Genomic DNA, 23579 nt, shown 5'->3' with positions numbered 1-23579 from the left:
AATATTTGAGCATCATGGTACAATGAAGATTTATTTCTCTGGCTCTGAGAATAATTTCCTGATTGTTTTCCATGGTTATTCCCTGTAGTCACCCTGACTATTCTCAGTGGGACAGCTAAGTTCCTGATGTAGAAACACCCCTGGATGTGTTTTCATCTAATGTTGTTAAACTCAGTAAAAGACTATGACAACTTGAAACAAAAATAAAACTTTCTTTAAAGCATGGCCACCCCACCTCCATACACGCAGCTGGAGTTTCCTGATAATGTGATCCTTGAGTATCTGGAGGTCCTGGCCAACTGACAAAACAATTTGCTCATGACGGTGACTTAATGACAAAGAGGAAATCTCTTATGAACTGCTGGGGCAGCAAGAAGTGTCCAAAGAACACAGTGTCGTGTTATTGTAGCTGCAGGGACCAATGGGGCTAGGAGTACCTTTTATTTCCACTGAGAATGTTCCAAAGATGACAAGCTCTGCAGGAAATCCCAGGTCCTATATACATATATACATATGCTGCTTCTACTCAGTCCTAATTAAGTCCTACATTATTAATAGAAAAGAAGCTTATCCATATGGAAAAGAAAAAAAAGCAAAGCCCAGGTTGCAAAAACCTGCACACAACTTGCTTTTGACAGCATTTCCCAGTGGTCCCCGGGAGATAGGAAGTCATAGAAATGTTTGTACCTGCAGCAGCAGGGCAGAGAGCTAGCAGGAAGCTGAGTGTTCCAAGGATTATTTTTTCATAGCTTAGTTTAGTGCATTTGGTTACCACTTTGGTCTGATCAAAAGATAAAGTTTTTGGTAAATAAGTCAATAATTTTTAGAAGTTGAAGATAAAGGACACAGTGTACTGATACCACACAGTTGAGTTTTTCTAATCTCTATGATATAAACTAAATTCATAAGCAAAAAATCACCAAAGGCTTATTTACTTTAGACAAGACCAGAAGAATTTCCAAGACTTTATTGGTAATTTCTTGATATTTTCTATCTTTGCCTGATGGAATGGATGGTCACTCCCTTGGATACCCTGGATGCATAACATATGAATTCATCTTAGTAGATCGTCCTAAAAAGAGAGATTCTCCTGCTGGCCTTGAAGAAGTACTGAGTATACTGCTATATGAGGGGGCCATATAGCAGGGGGCTGTGGCAGCTTATAGAACTGAGAGCAGCTCTCAGCTGACAGCCAACAGAGAAATGGGAACCTCAATCCTATAGCCTCAAGGAATTGATTCTGAATGAGCTTCTAAGAGGACCCAGAGCTTAAAAAAAAAAAAAAAAAAAAAAAAAAGCTGTCCAGCTCATGCCTTTGGCTGTATTTCTCTATTGCAAACTCAGCAATGAACTGCCTTCTACACACATGCAAGTATTTCTGATGGGTATACTATACAAAATGGATTTTGCTAGTAAATATTGCCAAATTGCCCTCCACGGCTGTGCCAATTTACACTCCCACCATAACCAACCATGTTTGAAAATGTCTAGTGCCCAGGACCCTACAAGCACTTAGGAACATGTCTCTGGTTATTAATGAAGTTGAGCATCTTTTCATCTACTTATTTGCCACTTGGTTTTCCTCTTCTGCAAATGCCTTTTTGTATCTCTTGCCCATTTTTCTATTGGGTGATTTATCCTTTTTTCTTAATTCACAGAAATTATTTATAAATTTAGAATATTAATTTGTTTTCTATTGTATAATTACAAATATGTAATATTTGCACATCAAAATAGTTGGTTCATTTTTTCTAAAATTTGTGTATAATTTTTTTAATCATATGGGAGTTTTAAAAAATTATTTATGTGTAAATTTATTAATTTGAATGTGTTTTGATTTTGAATTTCTTTTAAAGTCTTTCTACACCCAAGATTATAAAATATGTTCTCCTATATTTTCTTACAATATTTTAGAGTTTTATTCTTTTTTTTTCTTTTTTTTTTTTTAAATATATTTTATTGATTTTTTACAGAGAGGAAGGGAGAGGGATAGAGAGTTAGAAACATCGATCAGAGAGAGAAACATCGATCAGCTGCCTCTTGCACACCCCCTACTGGGGATGTGCCCGCAACCAAGGTACATGCTCTTGACTGGAATCGAACCTGGGACCTTTCAGTCCGCAGGCCGACGCTCTATCCACTGAGCCAAACCGGTCAGGGCTAGAGTTTTATTCTTAAGCTTTCACTTTTATTGCACCTGTAATTTGTTCTGCATTGTCTACTCTTCCACCCACCCCAACATGGTGTCCACCTCACCATTCACCTGATACTGCTTTGGATAAGCTTACTAATGATGTCTATGTTGCTGAATCAAAAAGAAATAGTTGTGTGGCCTTGTTTTATTTGATTTCTCAGCAGCATTTTTCAGAGTTGAGCATACTTTTATTTTCAAATACTACCCTCCCTTGCCCAGCTGGCATGGCTCAGTGGTTGAGTGTCAACCTATGAACCCAGATATCATGGTTTGATTCCTGGTCAGGACACATGCCCAGGTTGCGGGCTCGTCCCTAGTGTGGGTCATGCAGGAGGCAGCCTATCAATGATTCTCTCTCATCATTGATGTTTCTATTTCTCTCTCCCTCTTCCTTCCTCTCTGAAATCAATTATATATATATATATATATATGTATAGATATATTTTTTAAATACTACCCTCCCTTGGCATCTGAGACAGCATACTTTCCTCAATTTTCCTTCACCTCATCTCAAGCTCCCTTATCGAATTATCTTCCTCTTCCCAATCTCTAAATGTTGGTATTTCTCAAGATTTTGTTCCAAGCTATCTTCTCAGTCTCTCCCTTTACATACACTCTATAATTATTCTTTAATTACATCTCTAGCCTGGATGTCCTTCCTAAGCTTTCCTTTCTTTGTATGTTCAGATACTTGCCTGGCATTTCTCTCGGGATAATCCATAGCCAAATCAAACTGTGCATGTTCAAGACTCATCTCCTTTTCCAAATCTCCTCTCTCTCTAGGCTTCCTCACGATCCACTCAAACCAGACACCTAGGCACCATCCTTAGTTTTTTCCTTTCTTCTATCACCATATTCAATCTATCAGCAAGTTCTGTCAACTTTATCTGCCAAATATACATATCTTGATTTGAGCTGCTACCTTTTATCTCCACTTCCACCACCCTCATCCAGGCCACTATTATCACTCACTCTTGTTTCTACATTGGCTTCCTTGTTTCTATTCTCTCTCCACACAGAATGTTCTCCTTGTAAAATGCAGGTCATAGTTCCTGCTTCAAACATTTCAGTGGCTTCAAATTGTACTTTAAGCAATCCAAACCTTTTTCCAGGTTCTCTATGATGCAGTGTGGCCTGGGTCTTGACTCTCCACCATCATCTCAGCCTCCTCCATGGGCCCTCCTCCAGATCTTTGAACAAATTCAGATCTTCACCACTTCAGGGCTAAATGAGTTTCCTAAGGCTGCTGTAACAAACTACCACGCATTTGGTGGCTTAAAACAACAGAAATTTATTTTCTCAGAGTTCTGGGGCGAGAACTCTGAACTCAAGTATCCAAAATCAAGTATTTTACAGATAAGAAATTGGAATTTGGAAAACACCTCAGAGCTCCAAGAACCATTTCCTGTTTGTTGCCTTCAGAATTAAATATCCATAAGGGTGTTTTTTTTTTTATAATAGCAAATCACTTTATAAAGACCAGAGAAAATACTTGTCATGTAGAGTCATTCAGTGAAGCAACTAGACTAGTGGTCAGCAAACTGCGGCTCGCGAGCCACATGCGGCTCTTTGGCCCTTTGAGTGTGACTCTTCCACAAAATACCATGGCCTGGGCGAGTCTATTTTGAAGAAGTGGCGTTAGAAGAAGTTTAAGTTTAAAAAATTTGGCTCTCAAAAGAAATTTCAATCGTTGTACTGTTGATATTTGGCTCTGTGGACTAATGAGTTTGCCAACCACTGAACTAGACTATACCTAGATCAAAAAGGCTCTGTTACTGTGTGAATCAAGTTATGGCAATAACTGTAATGCAGTGTCTGGGGATTTGTTACATGCATGTTTGTTAAATGGGGAATTTGAGAGCTAGAAGATAAGGCTGATCTATATGTACTGCCTTGCATGAGGAAGATTTCCTTAAACATGTTTAAACATTCAGTTCTGTGTTTCACTCTGTTTTGTCTGTCCCTGAGACTTTTAAATTAACCAAAGAGAGGGATTATAACTATTTATGACTCTACCTATAAAACACCGCAGGGCTTGACCTTCCTGAAGGCGAAGTGCTGGCCACATTTGCACTTCACTCTCCCTGCTGCTGCTTTGAAAGCATCTGCTTTTCTTCTCTGAGGCTTTTTGGGATCTGGACAGACACACACTCTGGAGTTATCTCCTCTTAAGCAGATAATTCAGAGGTTAATTTATCTTAGTAAACATGAAGATCCTAGAAAGAGAATTGGAAAGTCTCAAGGAAGAAAGAGAAGCTATTCCAGACCTCCCCCATCCAGTAAGTAGCAGGACACTGGAGCCTCCTGGGTAGGTTCGGAGTCACCTGCATCCACCATTGTGCATGAGGCAGGGTTAAGCAGGGCGGGCTCTTCAGGAGCCATATCTGCTTTCCCTTTCAGCAGAATAGAGAGCTGGTGATAAGTTCACCATGTGTGCCTGGAGAACATGAGCTCCCACCCACCCCACCCCCACTTACCATTCTGGGGGAAAAGTGACTCAGCCAGCCGTGGCTGCCATTGCTGGGAGCCGGGCAAAAGTTTCTGTCCCACGCCAGCCTATCCAATGCTTTATGAGCAGCTGCTGGACAAAATTTTCATCTGCTTTTTAGATATTTAATCTTTAAACCTCTGTCTTCTCCCACCTTTTGCCCAGCCTTTGACTCTAGGAACTAGATCCAGAATTTCCAACTGGTTCAGATGCTTTGCACATGGTAAAAGAGTTCAGTGAGTGTGAGAAATTTTAATTACACAAAATCAAACTTTTCTTTACTGCAGGGCTTCCCCAAGCCTCCAACAGACTAAATTATTTTGTAACTCTCCAAGGAAAGGGTATGGTGCATAGGATTTCCCCAACATGTGTGTTTACAACATACACATCTTGCAGTCTACCAGTGACGCATAGAACACAATTTGGGAAACCCTCCACTGGGCCATATACTGTCTCTGTGCTCAGGAGTATGGGAAGAGAAGAAGTGTAGTATTTACTGTGGGTCTATATGTGCCACAAGCTGTGCATGCCTTTTGCAAGCATTGCCACTTGTATCTATAGTCTCTCAACAACTTTTCAAGGTGGGTGTTGTCAATGACACTCCTTAACTGTGAGATAATGTCATTTACAGCCATAGTAATTCCAAACACCAGGAGCATCCAAACAATTAAACTGCTGCAAAAGAATGTTTATATGATAATCTATTTAAAAAATCAGGCTATTGTACTGAGCGAGGAACAATCAGCCATGGTGTGTGGTACATGGCAGTGTGTGCTCTGCTTGCTAGGCTGTCAATCACTGGTCAGTGAGGTCATGGTGGACTTGGCTATGAGATAAAGACAGGGTGGGAGTAGGATATCCAGGGGTGTATCACAAATGACTCAGTTAGAAGACACTTTGTGTTATGAAAATCTCAAAAAAACATGGGGAACAAAAGGTCATTTACAAGTGTCTTAGAAGCAACTGCAAATTCACAGGCTGAAAGAGAAATTCTGAAAATAAAGGAGTGGCTCGAAGTGCTCTAAGGGCCCATGAACGTGTTGGCAATGTTAAATGAAAGGAGTGAGCAGAATTTTTGGATTGTGGAAAGAGAATTGATAAAACATATTATTGCTCTTTAAAAAACAAACAAATAAGCTTTTTATCTTATACTACAGTAGTTTTAGATTTCCAGAACATTTGCAAAGATAATACACAGCTCCAAATGTCCACACTCAGTTTACCTAATTGCTAACATTTGTCACAATTAATGAAACAGTATTGTTATGTCATTAACTAAAGTTCATATTTTATTCAGCTTTATTTAGTTTTTACCTAATGTCCTCTTTCTGTTCTAGGATCCCACCCAGGAGACGATATCACATTTAGTCACCATATCTCCTTGGACTCCTCTTGACTGTGATAGTTTCACAGATTTCCCTTGTTTTTGGTGATCTTGACATTTTGAGGCATACAGATTAAGTATTTTAAAGAATGTTCTTCTATTTGAGTTTGCTTGATGTTTTTCTTGAGATTAGACTGAGGTTATGGGTTTTGAGAGGAAGATCACAGAGTTAAGGTGCCTTTCTCATGCCATCATATTAAGGACACATACTATCACTGTGATTTAGGTTGATGTTAACCTTGATCACTTGGCTGAGGCAGTGTTTGTCATTTTCTCCAGAGCAAAATTACTCTTGCTATCTCCCCCGTATACTGTACTCTTGGAATGGAGTCACTGTGCACAACCCACACTTAAAGGATGGGAGTTATGCTCCACCTCCTTGAAAAGGGAATAGCTAGATGAGTTATTTGGAATTCTAATGGAAGATGTGTCTATTTTCCATTTCAAAAAAATGTATTCAATCATTAATTTATATCAGGGTGGACTCATGATATTTATATTATATCTTGTATAACTATAATAATAAAAACATAATATGCTAATTAGACCAGACGTCCTTCTGGATGACCTTCCAGACGAATCCATGGTGGTAGGGGCCGAGGCAGAGGCCCCCGGCTGCTGCACTGAGGCAGAGGCAGCTGCCGCGGCAGCCAGGGCTGAGCCCCTTGCACGAATTTCATGCATCGGGCCTCTAGTTTATATTTAATACTATATTGTTGCTCCAGCTTTGACCATTGGGAGCTCTTTCAGTTGGCTCCCTTAGACATGCCCCTATTGTGTGTGTATGTGTGTGTGTGTGTAGTGTGTGTGTGTGTTTGTGTGTGTGTGTGTACCTTCCTTGTGTTTGTTTGTTTGGGGGGGGGTGTTTGTTTTGCTCTATGTTTTTTTCTTTTTTTTAATTCTTGCTATTTAATACTTAAAAATGCTCTAGGTTCATCTTGGATATTCCTTGCCCCAGCCTTTTCTAGAAATAGCTATTTCTCCAAGAAATCCTATTCCCTTCTTTTGGAGAATGATATTAGAAGCCAAGACCAGATCTTGGCTGAATGTGTTTATTGTTACTAAGGAATCATTTCCTCTATGCCCCCTGGGCAAACAGAGTAAAGAAATATATGTGTATGTAACACATATATATGTGTAAGAAATAACCCACTTATGTATCCATCTATAAATAAATTAAACTAAACCAGAGTTCATACTGATGTCTCCAAGTCTAATCCAGTATAACATGGATCTTTCTAGCTCTCTCCTCTACTCTGTAATCTTACAATCTAACAGTGAGAAACCCGGCTTCCTCCATCTGTAATACATTTACTTCATTGTTCAATTTTCAGTAGACATGTTTATTGATTTGAGAATTCTTACTCCATATCCCCATGGGAGACAACTTTACAAATTACAGGACAATGTTCATGAACAATTCCTTTGCCTTTAGTCCTACAGTTTCATTTCTAAAGTTATTTGATCAGCACCTTTTCTCCCCTCTCTTCCAGAGAGGTATGTGATACATTTTTAGTACAGTTAGATCCTTTTGTCACAGTCTGCATTTTACTCTGGGATTCTCTGGCCTCCTAAATATTTTTTTTTTAATTTTGCTTATATTAAGGTTAACTCCATGCTGTGATGTTCTGTGGGTTTTGACAAATGCATGGTATAATGTATCTACCATTACAGGGTAATTTCAGCATTCTAAAATGTCAAGACATAAAAGCAACCTAAGTGATCATTGACAGTTGAATGAATAAAGAAGTTGAGGTATAGTTGAGGTATATATATATATATATATATATATATATATATATAATGGAATATTATTCAGCCATAAAAAATTAGGGGATCCTGCCCCTTTTGACAACTTAGATGAACCTTGAGGGCATTATGCTGAGTGAAATAAGCCAGACAGAGAAAGACAAATACTGTATGATTCACTTATATGTTGAATCTTAAAAAACAAATAAACAAACTTGCAGAAAGAGATCAACTTTCTGGTTCCAGATGTGGGGGTGGAGGAATGGAGGAGTGGAAATTGGATGAAGATGGTTATAAGGCACAAACTTCCAATCCTATATAATAAAAGGCTAATATGCAGATTGTCTCCTCAGGAGTTTGGCCAACTGGGAGTTTGACCACTTTGCTATGATATGTGCTGACCACCAGGGGGCGGCACAGAATGAAGAAAGGCCCCGGCCTAGGGACCCTACCTGTGCATGTATTTCGTGCACTGGGCCTCTAGTTATAAGATAAATAAGAACTAGGGATATAATGTATAACATTATTATAGCTAACACTACTGCATCATATATAGGAAAGTTGTTAAGAGAGTAAATTCTAAGGATTCTCATCATGGGAAAAATATTTAAATGTATATTTATATTATTTATATTTACCTTTATATTATTTATATTTATATAAGAAAATGGATGTTAACTAACTTATTGTTAGTTATGATTTCACAATATGTATGTCAAACCATTAGGCTGAATACCTTAAACTTATACAATGCTGTATTTTATTTCTCAATAAAACTGGGAAACTAATACCTTTACCAGGTGCAGAATATTATGCTGTGTATTACCATTTGTATTAAAAATAAGAGGGGGGAAAAATCCCTGTGTTTCACCTATTCCACTCTCTTCCTGCATTTTTGTGTGTTTTTTACAATTAAAGTAAGCAGATACCAGTATTTTAGCTGAATAACAAATAATGACATATACTATATATATAAAATGCAATTTTTAATTTTTTTCATAATGTAGTTATAATAAATAAAAGTTTTTAAAGAATAATGTTATATAAAATCTGTGTACTTTGTATTATACTTATGTAGCATTTTAGGTACATATAACTTGCAGGCTAAAACTTTATTTTAAATCATTGGTCTCTTTCATAGTAGGGAAAGCTAAATTCCACAATTTCACTACTCTGGAAGAGGCCAGGGCCTGCATGCCCGGTACACAATCCATACTATAGGCAATGTCAGAGCCAGCATTGAAAGATCCAAGTAGTCTTTCAGAATTTTCTTTTTCTAAAATATATTTTTATTGATTTCAGAGAGGAAGAGAGAGGGAGAGAGAGATAGAACATCAATGATAAGAGAGAATCATTGACTGGCTGTCCCCATCTCACCCCCCACTGGGGATCGAACCCACAACTCTGGGCATGTGCCCTTGACCGGAATCGAAGCTGGGACCCTTTGGTCCACAGGCCAAATCTCTATCCACTGAGCCAAACCAGATAAGGTCAGAATTTTCATAAACCTGAGGGCTTAAAAACTTAGCAAAAACTTTTTTTTGCCTTGCAACCAACTCTTGCCCTACCCCATTTTTAAAGTCTCAATTATATTTATTTACAAACTCAAAGATTCACGACAAAGGCATCAGTATTCCCACTCTGCAGCCAAAATTAGAGTGAATGCAAAGGATAATTTATTTACCTCATGCTTGTAGTCAGCTGCCATGTTTCATTGAAAACAACTTTATGATTTCAAGAGCAAATTTCATGGAGGTAAAACTTTTTTTTTTTTGCAGTTTTTAAAAGGAAAATTTATTTGACAAGTTTCACTTAGCACAATACACCTAAAAGGAAATCACAATACAATGAAAGATTTAAATCAAGGCCTCAGAATTTCATACAAACACCAAGACCAAAATCCTAAAGTATTGGTATTGCATCACAAAATTTCCCCATTAACTTAAAAAAAAGCTTAAACTTACATGCCTTGGAACTAGAATTAACAAACATGCCAAATGTTTCACTTTTAATGTAGACACAGCTCCTATATTGAGTTTTACAAAAAAAGCATGTTTTTCAACATGCTTCCACAGTGTTCAATGTGATGTGGTATAAGAGCAACATTTAACATAATTCAACTTCTTTAACCTAAATATACTTACTGCTTAAATACATCCTACAACAGAACTCACTTGAGAAAAGCTAAAAATTGTTTAACAGTTATAGTTTACTCAACTTAGTTGTTACATCCTAGATGAATATTTGTGTTCAAAAATAATGAACCTTTAAGTCTTTAATTCAATCCTGATTTCCACTTAGAGTAAGCATAAATCACAAGCTGGTATTGCAAAACCGTTACGTTTTGTTTTTTTCTTCTTTAAAATAACGTTGACCAAGAGTCAGTGATAAGGATCAATTACATTCCCCATCCACCACTCATACTAGACATGCTAGACATCCCTCCCATTCCGTTCACTCCCACAGATGCACGACTTCCACTACTGTAGTAGCTGCTGTTCACTGACCCTTGGCTGCCTATGCAATGTTTGATTGAAAATCACTGGAATTTTCCTGTAAAACTTGGTCATATCCACTCATGCTGCTCTGGCCACCATAGCCACCTCTGTAACCACAACTCAGCTACTGGCTGGTTGGGCCACCATAACTGGACTGGTTTGACAAGCCCATGCCTCCCATCATTTGGCTAACATAAGCACCACTGCTTGCTCTTGCTGTAGAATTCAAGAAGAGTTCTACATATCTGTGTTGCATATTTGCTTTGTCTTTCGACATAGCTGCCACAGCATCTTCATGAGTTGCAAACTCGACATCTGCTTCACCAGTTACTCTGCCATCAGGACCGATTTCAATATGTACTCTCACAGGGTTGAGCGGTGAAAAAAAAATTATAAATGTCATTCTCCATAGCTCTGTAAGGTAATCCCCGCATGTGTACACAGTGTCCAGTTGTGCTCTGGGAAGTAGAGTCACTATCCCCATATCTGTGGTCAGACATTCCTGAAAAACAGTAATTGAGGTCTCTTCCAAATCTATTTGACCCAAAACCATAGCCATCATTATAGCCATTATAATCATCATAGCCTCCATAACCTCCACCATAAGCTCCACGCCTCATCCTTTCAAAGCCAGCTCCCCTGCCAATGCTGTTATACCCTCTGCCGGCCCCAGGTCTGTCATAAGGACCTGGCCGCTGCATGGCCATAAGCTTTCGTGGTGGGTCATAGTGAGTTCTGACTTCTGCTCGACTGCTCTTAAAAATTTCGATATACCTGTGCCCTATTCTTTCCTTGTGTTTCTTTAGAGCCTTTTCAGCTATTTCCTGTGAAGCAAACTGCACGAAGGCCTCCCCCATACTCCTCCCCTGGAAGTCCACCATCAGTGTTATCCCATTTGGCATGATTTCCAACCCTGAGAGAACTGAACAATTTCTTCCTTGCTACATCCAAAGGGGAGTCCTCTAAGCCGTACAAAGCCATCATTGGCCGTGTCAGGACTATTTGGACCAGTATGCTTCAACACCCAATCCATTTCAACGTTGTTTGACTTGAATACTTCAACATATCTGTGTCCCATAGTTTCTCTGTCTTTTTTCAGGGCCAATTTGACTTCATCTTCTGATTCAAGTTCAACAAAAGCCTCGCCACTCTGTCTGCCTTCTCTGGTGTAGATGAAACGTATACCTTGAGCCCCATTTTGAATTTTGCAGTCAGAAAAAAAACGTTGCATTTCATCGCCGAGCAAGACCAGGGCAAGCCTGGGACCTTCACCACGATTCCCTCTCCGCCTTCGGTACCCAACATCATCGTCTCTTAGTGGATCCTGGCATCGAAGCAGACTAATCACATGACTTCTGCATGGCTGAGCAAAATCTGGAGGTAAAACTTTTATGACTAACGTTAATTTAGTGCCCTTGGCTATCATGTTCCTCAACTTGCTGTCAAGCCACAGAAGTATATTTTTAGGATATTTCTAAGACAAGTAGTGTGAGGACTTATAAGACAATATTTATAGCAAGACTTCCTGAGAAACAAAAGCAAGTGGATTCTAATGGCGGCGGAATAGACAGACGTGTTCTGAGCCTTGTCCCGGAGCAGAAAGAAAGAACAGCTGAGGGTCGCACAAGGAGTGTTTGTTGGCTGGTTGGGAGACAGCTGAATTCCAGAAGGAGGCGGGGGACTGCTGAACGGGGTTCCCCTGACCTGGCAGCACCCACTGCGGCTGGGTCCCCTCCCGGAGCTGCGGGCTTGGACGCGGAGTCTGCGCCATCTTGATCCGGAAAGTGGAGCTTATCTGAAGCCTGAGAATCCACAACTGCGGCACCCCAGGAACAGCTGCGAGCCCCAGAACAACGCTCCCCAACTGGCGCAAGCACACGGGTTCAGAGGAGCTCTACACTCCACCACGGAAAGGTCAGATTTCGCCTGAGATAAGGTGAGGTCTCTGGTCCCGGCGGGAGAGAGGAACGCGCGTTTCGCGGGAGCTGGAGGACCAGGGAAGTCTGTGCCTAGAAAAATCCGTGGCTGTAGGGGCTGGCGTGATCTGTGAATGTGGAAAGGGGTCCTCAGAGCTGCTAAGAGAAGGGCACTCTAAAAAGCAACCCATTTTGATCTGAAGTGCAGGGACACCCTAAGAATTTCAGGCAGTCCAGACTTATGCGCAGCCCCTGCGTTCCCTGGGTGCCTGGGTTTACGCGCAGCCACGGAGTGCGCACACTTGGGCTTTTTCCTCTTGAAATTCTGGCTTCTGATTACTAAGCCCAATACATAGGATCACCCAGTTGGGGACACCCTGGGAGACTGCAGGGGAAGGTTGTTTTTCTGGAACCCGGGGATCGGAGCGGGGAGTGAACATCAGAGAGTCAGCTCTGAGGCAGACCACTCCCACAGGCCGGTGGGAAAGAGTGCCACAGGGAAAGAAGGCTCTAACACTGCCTAGAGAGGCCATAGATAGACCCGGAAGTCAATCCAGAAACACTGCCACCCAGGGGCTGAATCACAAATCGACTCTTGTGTAATCAAAAATAAAGGAATACGAGAAATTAAGACACACCGCCTGCTTAAAATCAGGACTGGCTTACAACACCGAAGAGCAGTGGATCGCAGGGAACTGCAATACTGTCTGGACTGAGAAACAGGCGTGCCAAACAGAAAAACAGAGGAAGTGAATGACCTTCACTACTTCACATTTTATTTTTACCTTTTATTTTTTTATTTTTTTTTATTTTTTTTTTATTTTCATTTTTTGCATCTTTTAATCAAGAAACTTTTTTTTTCTTTTTTCATCACTTGATTTTACCTTTTTAATGATTACATTTTTATTTTCAATCCGTATTATTACTACTGCTATTTTATTTTATTTTATTTTATTTTTTTAAGTGTCATTTTACTTTCTCTTCATTTTATTTTGGGATTAGGGTTCTACATTCTATTTTTATCTTTCCTTTAGCATCGTTTTACTCTATCTCAACTCTACCTTTAGGCCATCACTCTCTTCCTAACCTCCCCCTTTTCAGTGTCCTGTTTATCTTACCCTTTTACTGCTTTAGATTTTCCCTATTCTTTCTGTTTACCCCTTGTTAAAATTTCACCCTACTTACATATCTAATCTCCAATCCCCTGCTCCAAGTCCACATACACCTCTCCCTTCACTGTCTGAGCTATCCATAAACTTGTCCTTCTCTCTGTCCTTTTGTTGTTGTTTGCTTGAATGTAGATTATACCCAATTTTTATGCTTTTTTGTGAGATTGTTTTGCTTATTCTTCTTTTGTTTATTTTTTTGTTTGTTTTGTGCTTCAGCTTTCCCTTGCCTCACTCCGTATTAGTTGGTGTTGTAGTTTGTACTAATCCCCAGGCACTTGTTGCTGGCATTTGCTGGGATTAGTGATTGTTCTATTGGAGTTTTATCCCCAATATATATAGTCTGTTCCCCTTTCTCTCTTAGTCACTTTCTTGTCTCTCTTACTTTTTTTTTTTTCTTTTTCTCTTTACTTTCCCTTTTCCCAATTTCATTTTCACACTCCTTTTTTCCTTTTTTCTTTCTTTCTTTCTTTTTTCCTCTTCTTCTTTCTCTCCTATCACCTAATTTGCCTTTCTCTGGTGGTCACCTTTATTGGAGGTTATTAATATCGTGAATACATTCCTGTTCAGTGCCTTGTGAGTTGTACCTGGTAGTGCTGTATTTTGTGCCTTTAAATCAACCCAGGAGAGAGAGAACTACATAACCAGACACCCAGAGAAGAGAGACCATGGGGAGACAAAGAAGCAGCCTGCATATGAAAGAAAAACAGGCATCACCAGAAAAGGAAGTAAACGAAATGGAGGCAAGCAACCTTCCAGAAAAAGAATTCAGAGAAATGGTCATAAGGTGGCTGAAAAGAATGGAAGACAAATTCGACAATATGAGCAAGAACCAAGAGGAAATGAAGAAGAACCAAGAAGAAATGAAAAATGACATCGCTGCTGTAAAGAACTCAATAGAAAGCATCAAGAGTAGACTAGAAGAAGCAGAGGACCGTATCAGTGAGCTAGAAGACAAGATGGAAAAAAATACCCAAGAAAAGCAACTTGTAGAAAAAAAAATTAAAAGGCAGGAGGAGAGTCTAAGGGAACTTTGGGACAACACGAAACAAAACAACATCCGCATAATAGGGGTTCCAGAAGGAAAGGAAGCTGAGCAAGGAATAGAAAACCTCTTTGAAGAAATAATGACAGAAAATTTCCCAGATATAGGGAAGAAAAAACCCACACAAATCCAAGAAGCTCACAGAGTCCCAAGCAAAATGAACCCCAAAAGACCGACGCCAAGGCACATTATAATTAAATTGGCAAACACCAACGACAAAGTAAGAATCTTAAAAGCAGCAAGAGAGAGACAGAAAGTTACATACAAAGGAACCCCCATCAGACTAACAACTGATTTCTCAACAGAAACTCATCAGGCCAGAAGGGAATGGAATGAAATATACAAAGTCATGCAAAGGAAGGGGCTGAATCCAAGAATACTGTACCCAGCAAGGCTGTCAATCAAAATTGAAGGTGAAATCAGGAGCTTCACAGACAAAAAAGGACTAAGGGAATTTATTACCACCAAACCAGCAATGCAAGAAATGCTAAAGGGTCTGCTGTAAAAAAAAAAAGAAAGAAAGAAACAGGAAGCGAAGAAATAACACAGGGGTAAAGAATAGGAATGGCGACAAATAAGTACCTATCAATAATAACTTTAAATGTAAATGGATTAAATGCCCCAATCAAAAGACATAGGGTAACGGATTGGATAAGAAAACACGACCCATATATCTGCTGTCTACAAGAAACCCACCTCAGAAAAAAAGACGCACACAGACTGAGGGTGAAGGGATGGAAAAAGGTTTTCCAGGCAAATGGAACTGAAAAAAAAGCTGGGGTAGCAATACTTATTTCTGACAAATTAGATCTCAAACTGAAGGACATAACAAGAGATAAGGAAGGCCATTTCATAATACTAAAGGGAGTAATCCAACAAGAAGAAATAACTCTGGTAAACATATATGCACCCAATACAGGAGCACCCAAATACATAAAAAAACTCCTGGAGGATATCAAGGGAGAGATTGACAGCAATACAATCATAGTAGGAGACTTTAATACCCCACTATCACCACTGGACAAATCCTCTAAACAAAACATCAGCAAAGAAACATCAATCCTAAATGACTCACTAGACCAGATGGAATTAATTGACATCTTCAGAACATTTCACCCCAAAGCCACAGAATATACATTCTTCTCAAGTGCACATGGGTCATTTTCAAAGATAGACCATATGTTGGGACATAGGCAAAGTCTCTTCAAATTCAAGAAGATAGAAATCATATCAAGCATCTTCTCAGACCACAGTGGCATAAAACTGGAAATCAACTACAATAAAAACAACCCAAAGAAAGCAAACACATGGAGACTAAACAGCATGCTATTAAACCATGACTGGGTTACCAGAGAGATCAAAGAAGAAATAAAAAACATCATGACAACAAATGACAATGAAAACACTACAATCCAAAATCTATGGGACACAGCGAAAGCAGTCTTGAGAGGGAAGTTCATAGCTCTACAAGCCTACTGCAAAAAACAAGAAACAGGGGTAATAAATTACCTAACCCAACAACTCAAAGAGTTAGAAAAAGAGCAACAAGAAAAGCCCAGTGTAAGCAGAAGGAAGGAAATAATAAAGATCAGAGCACAGATAAACGACATAGAGATCAAAGAAACAATACAAAAGATCAACAAAACCAAGAGCTGGTTCTTTGAAAGGATAAACAAGATTGATGAACCTCTAGCCAGGCTCACCAAGAAGCAAAGAGAGAGGACCCAAATAAACAAGATCAGAAATGAAAGAGGTGAAATAACAACAGATCCCGCCGAAATACAAAGGATTGTTAAAAAATACTATGAACAACTCTATTCCAACAAACTGGACAACCTGGAGGAAATGGACAGATTCCTAGAAAAATATAACCTTCCAAAACTCAATCAGGAAGAATCTAAACAGCTCAACATGCCAGTAACTATGGAAGAAATTGAAGCAGTCATCAAAGAGCTTCCGGCAAACAAAAGCCCGGGGCCAGACGGCTTCACAGGAGAGTTCTACCAAACATTCAAGGAAGAACTAAAACCTATCCTCCTCAGACTATTCCAAAAAATTCAAGAGGAAGGAACACTTCCAAGCTCCTTCTATGAAGCCAGCATCACCCTCATACCAAAACCAGATAAAGACAACACAATGAAGGAGAATTACAGGCCAATATCCCTCATGAATGTAGATGCCAAAATCCTCAATAAAATTCTAGCAAATAGGATCCAGCAGTACATCAGAAAGATCATACACCATGACCAAGTAGGATTTATCCCAGGAATGCAAGGATGGTTCAATATCCGCAAATCAATAAATGTGATACATCACATAAACAAATTGAGAGATAAAAATCACATAGTCATATCAATTGATGCAGAAAAAGCATTTGACAAAATCCAACACCCTTTCTTGATAAAAACTCTCAACAAGGTGGGAATAGAGGGATCATACCTCAACATAATAAAAGCTATATATGATAAACCCACAGCTAACATCATACTCAATGGGCAAAAACTAAAACCATTTCCCCTAAGAACAGGAACAAGACAGGGATGCCCACTCTCACCACTCCTGTTTGACATAGTACTGGAAGTATTAGCCACTGCAATTAGACAAGAAGAAGAAATAAAAGGCATCCAAATTGGAAAAGAAGAAGTAAAGCTGTCCTTATTTGCAGATGACATGATATTGTACATAAAAAACCCGAAAGACTCCATCAAAAAACTAACAGACTTAATAAATGAATTCGGCAATGTAGCAGGATACAAAATTAACGCCAAGAAATCTATGGCATTTCTATACACCAACAATGAACTTACAGAAAGAGAGACTAAAAAAGCAATCCCATTTTCCATCGCACCAAAAAAATTAAGATACTTAGGAATAAACCTAACCAAGGAGGTAAAAGACCTATATGCGGAAAACTACAGGACCCTGAAAAAAGAGATAGAGGAAGATATAAACAGATGGAAGAACATACCATGTTCATGGATTGGTAGAATCAACATCATTAAAATGTCCATACTACCCAAAGCAATCTATAGATTCAATGCACTCCCCATTAAAATACCAACGGCGTATTTCACAGACCTAGAAAGAACTCTCCAAAAATTCATCTGGAATAAAAAAAGACCCCGAATAGCCACAGCAATCCTGAGAAAGAAGAATAAAGTAGGAGGGATCTCAATACCAGATTTCAAGCTGTATTACAAAGCCACTGTCCTCAAAACAGCCTGGTACTGGCACAAGAACAGACATATAGATCAATGGAACAGAATAGAGAATCCAGATATCGACCCAAACCAATATGCGCATTTAATATTTGACAAAGGAGGCATGAGCATACAATGGAGTCAAGACAGTCTCTTTAATAAATGGTGTTGGGAAAATTGGACAGATACATGCAAAAAAATGAAACTAGATCACCAACTTACACCATACACAAAAATAAACTCAAAATGGGTACAGGACTTAAATATAAGACGGGAGACCATAAAAATACTAGAGGAATCCACAGGCAGCAAAATCTCAGACATATGCCAAAAGAACTTTTTCAGTGATACTGCCCCTAGGGCAATGGAAGCCAAACAGAAAATAAACAAATGGGACTACATCAAAATAAAAAGCTTTTGCACAGCAAAAGAAACCATCAACAAAACAACAAGAAACCCCACTGTATGGGAGAACATATTTGCAAATGGTATCACTGATAAAGGTTTAATTTCCAACATCTACAGGCAGCTTATACAACTTAATAAAAGGAAGATAAAGGATCCAATAAAAAAATGGGCAACGGACCTAAATAGAATCTTCTCGAAAGAAGACAGAAGGAAGGCCAAGAGACACATGAAAACATGCTCAAAGTCACTAATTATCCGAGAGATGCAAATCAAAACAACAATGCGATACCATCTCACACCTGTCAGAATGGCTATCATCAACAAATCAACAAACGACAAGTGTTGGCGAGGATGCGGAGAAAAAGGAACCCTCGTGCACTGCTGGTGGGAATGCAGACTGGTGCAGCCACTGTGGAGAACAGTATGGAGTTTCCTCAAAAAACTGAAAATGGAACTCCCATTTGACCCAGTAATCCCACTCCTAGGAATATATCCTAAGAAACCAGAAACACCAATCAGAAAGGATATATGCACCCCTATGTTCATAGCAGCACAATTTACAATAGCTAAGATTTGGAAACAGCCTAGGTGCCCATCAGCAGATGACTGGATCAGAAAACTATGGTACATCTACACAATGGAATACTATGCTGCCGTAAAAAAGAAGGAATTACTACCATTTGTAGGCACTTGGATGGAATTAGAGAACATTATGCTAAGTGAAATAAGCCAGTCAATGAAAGAAAAATACCACATGATCCCACTCATTTGGGGATAATGAAAAACATTATAAACTGATGAACAAAAAGATAGTTACAGAGGCAGTAAAACATCAAACAGACTGTCAAATTACAGTGGTAAGGTTAGGGAGAGGTGGGGGAAATAAGAGATCAACTGAAGGACTTATATGCATGTATATAAGACTAACCAACGGATGCAAAACATTGGGGGGTGAGGGCATGTATGGGAGTGGGGTGGGGGGGGCAATGGTAAGATATGTACACATATAATACCTTAATAAAAATTTGAAAAAAAAAAAAAAAAAAGCAAGTGGATTCTGCTACACACACATTCATGTACACCCACATGCACACACATGCACACAGGCACACAGAGAGTGCTACACTGCCTGGTATGTAAGAAGAATAGGAGATAAGTTCTTTGGAAACGTAGCCACATCATGAGAACATCCTTTTCTATTTATTTTCTGATTCCTGGTCTGACTTTTACCTTTTGGTGTCACTTCAGGTTCCATGATGCAAGGAAAAACATGATATATCAGTAGGGAAGGAAGGAAACCCGGAGAGAGGGAAGGAGAAAAGAGTAAGAAGAAGGGTAGGTAATGAGGCAAGGAAGTGAAAGGAAAGGAAGCCAGGCAAGAAGACAGCAAGGGTGAGGGAGACAGGGAGAGAGGAAGGCTATTTCTTAGATAAGAATGTTTCATGGAATGGACCTGTTGTTTCACTACATTCTCTCACTTATTCCTCATGACAACATGACTGAGAGGATGACTTAAATGACATCAGTGATACCAAAACAGGGTGGTGAAAATTTGATGGAGAAATCAAAGAAAAAAATTTCCCTTAAAGCAAGACCCTCAGCAGGTGTCAAATTGTTTCTCCAAGTGTGGCCTTCTTTTATTAACCTGATTAAAGTTTATGCTTCACACATATCCTCTACAAATGTGTAACTTTATTATTGCATTATTTAATCACTAACCCTGAACACATCCAGAGCCTTGGGCTCTTTTGCCTTCATAGGCCTTTCCTTCATGAAAAAAAAAAAGTATGCATTTTTTTATAACTATGCTGGCATAAAGATGAATATATTAATATTATCTATTGAAACATCTTATTTGGCTTAATAGTTCTTTTTTTCTGGTTTTATTTTTTATTTATTTTTAATTTATTTTATTGTTTAAAGTATTACACATAGTAGTACATATATCTCCTTTTTTTTCCCCATAGACCTTCCCCCAGCCTCCGCTACCCCCTATCACATGCCCTCATCCCACCCCCACCCCAGTGTCTTGTGTCCATTGGTTGTGCTTATGTGCATGCATACAAGTCTCTTGGTTGATCTCTTTTCCCCCCTCCCCAACACTCCCCAGCCTTCCTGCTGTAATTTGACAGTCTGTTCGGTGCTTTATTGCCTCTGTATCTATCTTTTTGTTCATCAGGTTATAATGTTCTTTATTTTCCATAAATGAGTGAGATCATGTGGTATTTTTCTTTCATAGCCTGGCTTATTTCACTTAACATAATGCTCTCCAGGTCCATCCATGCTGCTGCAAATGGTAAGAATTCCTTCTTTTTTATAGCAGTGTAGTATTCCATTGTGTAGATGTACCATAGTTTTCTAATCCACTCATCTGCTGATGGGCATTTAAGCTATTTCCAAATCTTAGCTATGGGGAATTGTGCTGCTATGAACTAGGGTTGCATATATCCTTACTGACTGGTGTTTCTAGTTTCTTGGGATACATTCCTAGAAGTGGGATTACTGGGTCAAATGGGAGTTCCATTTTTAGTTTTTTGAGAAAACTCCAGTGTTCTCCACAATGGCTGCACCAGTCTGCATTCCCACCAGCAGTGCACGAGGGTTCCTTTTTCTCCACATCCTCACCAGCACTTGTCGTTTGTTGATTTGTTGATGATTGCCATTCTGACAGGTGTGAGATGGTACTGCATTGTCGTTTTGATTTGCATCTCTCGGATAATTAGTGACTTTGAGCATGTTTTCATATGCCTCTTGGCCTTCCTTCTGTCTTCTTTCGAAAAGATTCTATTTAGATCCATTGCCCATTTTTTTATTGAATCATTTATCTTCCTTTTATTAAGTTGTATAAGTTCCCTGTATATGTTGGAGATTAAACCTTTATCAGTGATAACATTTGCAAATATGTTCTCCCATACAGTGGGCTTTCTTATTGTTTTGTTGATTGTTTCTTTTGCTGTGCAAAAGCTTTTTATTTTGATGTAGTCCCATTTGTTTATTTTCTCTTTAGTTTCTTTCCATTGCCCTAGGAGCTGTATTGGTGAAGAAATTGCTTCGGCATATGTCTGAGATTTCTCTGCCTGTGGATTCCTCTAGTTTTTTTATGGTTTCCCGTCTTATGTTTAAGTCCTGTATCCATTTTGAGTTTATTTTTGTGTATGGTGTAAGTTGGTGACCTAGTTGCATTTTTTTGCATGTATCTGTCCAATTTTCCCAACACCATTTATTGAAGAGACTGTCTTGACTCCATTGTATGTTCATGCCTTCTTTGTCAAATATTAATTGAGCATAGTGGTTTGGGTCGATATCTGGGTTCTCTATTCTATTCCATTGATCTATATGTCTGTTCTTGTGCCAGTACCAGGCTGTTTTGAGAACAGTGGCTTTATAATACAGCTTGAAATCTGGTATTGAGATCCCACCTACTTTTTTTCTTCTTAGGATTGCTGTGGCTATGCTGGCATAAAGATGAATATATTAATATTATCTATTGAAACATCTTATTTGGCTTAAAAGTTCTTTTTTTTCTGGTTTTAAAAGAAATTAATACATTTTTTCCAGGTCTCTGTAGGTATCATGGGAACTTGGCACTGGCCTCACTATGCCAAATGATTAAGTGGGCCCTGACAATAGTCTTTGTCAATTGATTGGAATAGCTCCCATATGTTGCCCATGGTTCCTGAGTCCTGATGCAGGATCAGTACTATGTGTAGACAGTGTGATTTTGTACTGCTAAATGGCAGTGGGCAAATTCAACTAACCTACATTCACCAGATCTTTTCTTTTTCTTTTTTTATGTTTATTGTTGATAGCATTACAGATGTCTCTCCTTCCCCTCCTTCCCCATTGCCCTTCCACCCAGTTCGCACCCCACCCCAGGTCTTCACCACCATATTGTTTGTGTCCATAGGTAATGCATATTTATAATAATAAAAGCATAATATGCTAATTAGACCAGACATCCTTCCAGATGACCTTCTGAATGAAGCCAGGGCTGCGAGGGAAGCCTGGGTCCTGGGTGCCAGAGGAAAGCAAGTGCCGGCAGCCAGGGGAAGGAAAGCCTACTCTTGCATGAATTTTGTGCATCGGGCCTCTAGTATGCATATAAGATCTTTGGTTAATCTCTTCCCATCTCCTTTTTCCTCTGGATTTATCATATGTCTGTTCCATGTTTCCATGCCTCTCATTTTATTTTATTCATCAGTTTATTTTGTTTATTAGATTCCTTATTTATTTATTTTGATTCTTAGATTCAATTGTTGATAAATATGTATTTATTACCATTTTATTGGTTTTTAAAAATTTCTTCTTCCCCTCCTCCTCCTTCTCTTCCTCCTCCTTCCTCTTCTTAAAGAATGCCCTTCAGCATTTCATGTAATACTGGTTTGGTGGTGGTGAACTCCTTTAGATTTTTTTGTCTGTGAAGCTCTTTATCTGACCTTTAATTATAAATGATAGCTTTTCTGGGTAGAGTAATCTTGCTTGTAGGTCCTTGCTGTTCATCACTTTGAATATTTCTTGCTATTCCCCTCTGTTGAGAAACGTTTCTGTTGAGAAATTAGCTGACTGTCGTATGGGCACTCCCTTATAGGTAACTAACTGATTTTCTCTTGCAGTTTCTAAGATTCTCTCTTTGTCTTTAACCCTTGCCATTTGAATTATGATGTATCTTGATATGGGCTTCTTTGGGTTCTCTTGTTTGAGACTCTGCACTTCCTGGACTTGTAACTATTTCTTTCACCAGGTAGGGGAAGTTTTCTTTCATTATTTCTTCAAATAAGTTTTCAATATCTTTCTCTCTCTTCTCCTTCTGGCATCCCCCATAATGTGAATGTTGGTATGCTTGAAATTGTCCCAGAGGCTCCTTACACTATCTTTATATTTTTGGATTTGTTTTTCTTTTTTGCTCTTCTGACTGGGTGTCTTTTGCTTCCTTATATTTCAAATTGTTCATCTGATTCTCAGATTCTCTACTCTACTGTTGATTCCCTGTAAATTATTCTTCATTTCAGTTAGTTTATGTTAATTTCTGACTGGTCCTTTTTCATGTCTTTGATGTTCTCACTAATTTCCTTGAAATTCTCACTAAGATCCTTGAAAATCTCACTAAGTCCTTTGAAGCTCTCATTAAGATCCTTGGGTATTCCTTCTAACCATTGTTTTGAACTCTGTATCTAGTAGTTTGCTTTACTTCCATTTCATTCCTTAGTTCTTTTTCTGGAGATTTCTTCTGTTCTTTCATTTGTGACAGGTTTCATTTTCTCCACATTTTGGCTGCTTCCCTATATTTATATGTATTAGGTAGAACTGCTATGTCTCCTAGAATTGGTAAAGTGGCCTTGTCTAGTAGGTGTCCTGTAGGGCCCAGTGGCTCAGCCTCCCCATTCACCTGAGCTGGGCACAGTAGGTGCATCCCTGTGTGGGCTGTGTGTGCTATCTTGTTGTAGTTGAGCCTTGATTGCTGTTGGCATCACTGGGAGGAATTGACCTTCAGGCCAACTGACTGTGAGGACCAGCTGGGACTACAGTGGAAG

The 23579-nt window shown here is 39.1% G+C and overlaps 1 pseudogene across 1 annotated transcript; it reads right to left on the bottom strand.

Annotated features, from left to right (window-relative positions):
- Window positions 1-10195: 10195 nt before the first annotated feature.
- On the bottom strand, window positions 10196-12102 carry LOC308257075 (heterogeneous nuclear ribonucleoprotein H-like; annotated as a pseudogene). The gene has a single exon. The product of its transcript is annotated as a heterogeneous nuclear ribonucleoprotein H-like (transcript).
- Between the last annotated feature and the right edge of the window lie 11477 nt (window positions 12103-23579).

This window comes from Plecotus auritus (genome assembly GCF_963455305.1).
Source record: "Plecotus auritus genome assembly, chromosome: 1".
In the NCBI taxonomy this organism is placed as follows: Eukaryota; Metazoa; Chordata; class Mammalia; order Chiroptera; family Vespertilionidae; genus Plecotus; species Plecotus auritus.
The sequence above is the reverse complement of the archived record's forward strand: the minus strand, read 5'-3'. Positions and strand labels throughout refer to the sequence as shown.